This window comes from Vulpes vulpes, chromosome 7 (assembly GCF_048418805.1).
Source record: "Vulpes vulpes isolate BD-2025 chromosome 7, VulVul3, whole genome shotgun sequence".
NCBI lineage: Eukaryota > Metazoa > Chordata > Mammalia > Carnivora > Canidae > Vulpes > Vulpes vulpes.
Genome location: NC_132786.1, coordinates 31,859,217 through 31,862,980, shown reverse-complemented (window position 1 = coordinate 31,862,980; position 3,764 = coordinate 31,859,217). Strand labels below are relative to the sequence as shown.

General features: G+C 35.8%; 1 long non-coding RNA gene across 1 annotated transcript; it reads right to left on the bottom strand.

Annotated features, from left to right (window-relative positions):
- LOC140599487 (uncharacterized) lies at nt 1–1,522 on the bottom strand. The gene is made up of 2 exons (XR_012002375.1): nt 1,316–1,522; nt 1–1,030 (listed from the first exon to the last, which is right to left on the bottom strand). It is a non-coding gene; the product is annotated as an uncharacterized lncRNA (long non-coding RNA).
- Between the last annotated feature and the right edge of the window lie 2,242 nt (nt 1,523–3,764).

Below are 3,764 nucleotides of genomic sequence, written 5' to 3'. Positions count from 1 at the left end.
TAAGTTTTTCCACAGGAGTGGAGGGGATGTTGTCCCTCAACCAGACAGAATTTATTTTCATGAATTTGTCTGTGCTATCTACAACTTATAGAGTTATAAAATAGTGGCCATAAAATCACCATCAGATAACCCAGAGGCTGTGCTACAAAAATGCAGTTTTCCATGGAAGCATAAATTTTTCCAACCATATAGTATCAGATAGGGATCAAGATTCTTTTGGTGTTTCACAAATATATCCCATAGACCCAGCGCCATTTATTGAAAAAAAAAACTTAGCTTTCCCCCATCAGCTCTCTATTGCCACGGTTATTTGTGGGTTTGTTTCTGATCTCTATTCTGGCCCTTTGGTCAACTGGTCTGTTTTTGAGCCAAAGCCACACTGTCTTAATTATTATAGCTTTCTAATACTTCTCGATATCTTCTAATGTAAAGCTTTCAGCTTTGTCCTTCGTCCACTGAGATTTCTTGGTTATTCTCAGTCCTTTGCATTTTCATATTCATCTTAGAATCAACTTGTTCATTTCTAAAACACAACAAGACACAACAAAGCAACAACAAAAACCTGCTCAAATTTTGATTGAGATTGCATTGAATTCACAGGTCAATTTGGGGAAATTTCACATCTTTACACTATGGAATATTCCAGAGAGTGAGCAAGATAGATCCTTTTTAAATGTAATTTCTCTCAGTGTTTGTAGTTTTCTACGCAGGCCTTGTACATCTTTTGTCAGATTTATTCCTAGGTATTTGGTATTCTTGATGCTACTATAAACAGGTTCACTTTACATTTTCATTTTTTAAATACCCATTCATAATTTGTAAAACCTCTCTGATCCTGAGGTGCCTGGCTGGCTCAGTCAGCAGAGCATGTGACTCTTTATCTCAGGGTTGTAAGTTCAAGCCACACTTTGGGTGTAGAGATCACTTAAAAATAAAATCTTAAAGACACAGAGCTATGACTGGTCCTTCTAGTTCATTCTCCCTCTCTTCTTCTCTGACATCCACACCAGCCAGTGAGGTCCCTGAGGCCCTAGAAAAAGAGAATGCAAAGAGATGACCCTTTGAAAATGGACTCTTAAATTCTTAACCTAAATCCTTCAGTTTTACTTTTTTAAATACCAAGCCTTTATTTGTTTGTTTATTTATTTATTTGAGATATTATTCACATAACCAAAAATTCACCATCTTAAAGTGTGTAGTGCAGTGGTTTTTAGGATCTCCGCCATGTTGTGCAACCATCACCACCATTTAATTCCAAAACATTTCCATCACCCAAGAATGAAGCTCCATGCCTGTGAGGAATCAGTGCCCGTACCTCCTGCCCAGCCTCTGGCCATCACGAATCTGCTTTCTGCCTTTACAGATTTGCCTTTTCTGGAGATTTCATATAAATGGAATCATACTATCTGGGGCCTCTTGTGTCTGGCTTCTTTCACTCAGGTTCAGGTTTTTCAAGGTTCAACCAAGTTATAGTATGTGTCAGTACTGGATTTGTTTTTTATGGCATTGCCTCTGTTTCCACCTAGGAAAGAAGCAAGGATTGGTTCCTGGGAAATCCAGAAAACAAAGACAAGTAGAAAAAAAAAAAAAACACTTATCTTCTACCTTGGAAAAATAATGACAGGAAAACATGTTTTTTCTATGCACGCTTGTCTTTACATGCAGTTGAGATTAGACTGTATACACACTTTTATTATGCTATTTTTCCCCACGGTTTCTTATTTTATTGGAAAATTTCATATACTTAATTTCCAAAGGTTATTTAATTTCATCATGTCAGTGTCCACTAGTTTTTTTCAATGATCTCCCTATTATTAAATATTTTGCTATAAATAATACTTCCATAAAAATCCTTGTGCATAAAGCACTGCCCATATTTAGATTTATTTCCTCCACACATTTCCTGATGATATATTCTGAGAAGTAAGTCAAAAGCTGTGAACATTTGTAATATTCGTTATACATAATGACATCACTCCCCCCGGCAATGTATTGGAAAAGTGATTTCCCCTATACTTCTCTAATAGTGTGTACTATGTACTTTTTATTTCTGTTAATTTGATAGAATAAAACAGTGATTTTTGCATTTATGCAATTGCAAAACGTGTAATTTGCACTTCTTTGATTTCTGGTAAGGTTGAATATTTTTTCATGTGTCAATCATATTTTACACGTGAAATGTCTGTTCTTTGTCCAATTTCTTCACTGGGGTCTTGGCACTAGTTTACTAATTTATAAACCTCCTGATGTACTATAAACATTGACCCTTTGTATAGTTTCTGATAATCTATTGTTTCTCCACTTTGTTTACCTTTTAATTTGGTCATTTTTCATTTTTATGTGGTCAAACATTTTCCTTTGAGGAGATAAGAACAATGTTTTCCTTTGCCCTTAAGCTGAGAATGTCTTCCTCCCCCTGGTTATGAGGTATATATTCACTTAGGTTTTCATATAGCCTTTTTTGGCTTGAGTTTTTACCATTTTGCATGTTTATCTTTCTGAAACTTAAACTGGTATGTGACATGGTTCAAAGATAAATTTTACTTTTTCTCACAAACCGCTAATTAGGTATTAAAAAATAAGTTGTTGAATAAACTGACCCTTCCCTAATTGGATTTATAATGCTTCCTTATCATATATAAGTTCCTATATTTACAGGATCTGTTTGAGACATCTAGTGTGTCTGAGTGATTCTAACCATCTTAAGATCCTATCAACTTACCGATTTCAGGAACTTTCAAGAAAAGAAAAGATATACATTGGAGAAGATAACCTGGATAAGCCCTTCTTCGTTTGATTTTATTAAATCCTGATATCACAGGCAAAGGCAATATCTTCTAAAAGTCCATACCATGTCTCCAGGGCTTTCATGAACTAAGGAGGACCTCACTGAGATGATAACATCCCAGGATATTTTTATCAAACACTAGTAATCTTCTGAGGATTTGTATCTGATAGAGAAAAAAAAGAATACAGGTACATATATTTGATGGTGCTTTGCAAAAACACATGAAGAACGAAATGACTTATATTTTAATGGTCCTTGACTAGATCCTTGACTTCACATAAGAAGACAGACAAAAACTTCTTACAAGTTGTGAAAAGTTTCATACAGAAAATAATTATACAAACAAATGTAAAAATTGAACAATGACAAGTGCTATGGAGCTCTCTCTTTTCAGTATTTTTCAAGTTATTTTGACTATGACTTTTCTGCCAAATACATTTGACATCATGACCTACACAAACTAGTTCTCTAAGCTCTGAGAGTGACATCAGGAGGATGAGCAGAAATTAAGTGGATGAAGAGGAGAAGAATGGAGAAGAATGGTCCCAGTAGAGAAAGCAATAAGTGCAAAGACCCTGTGGCTAGACAGAGCAAGTGATGATAGGCATTGTAAAAAAAAAAAAAAAAAAAAAAAGACTGAATGTCTAAGAGGCCAGTCTGGCTGGATCTAAAAAGCCAAGGTGATCATGATATGAGATGAGGCTATAAGAGTCATAGGATACATACCACGTATGACCTCAGAAGCCACAGCAAGAGCGCCTGTCTCAGATTCAGATTTGTTTTTGAAAAGATCACTGGCTACACTGGAAGATATATAGAAATAAAGCTGAGCATGAAAGCAGAGAGGTTGGTCAAGAGGCTATTGCTATAGTGCCAGTGAGAGGTTATGGCGGCCTGGACTGAACAGTAATGGTGGAGATGGGGGGAAACGAATGCAATCCAGAGATTGCAAACAGTAATTCCACAGGACATAATC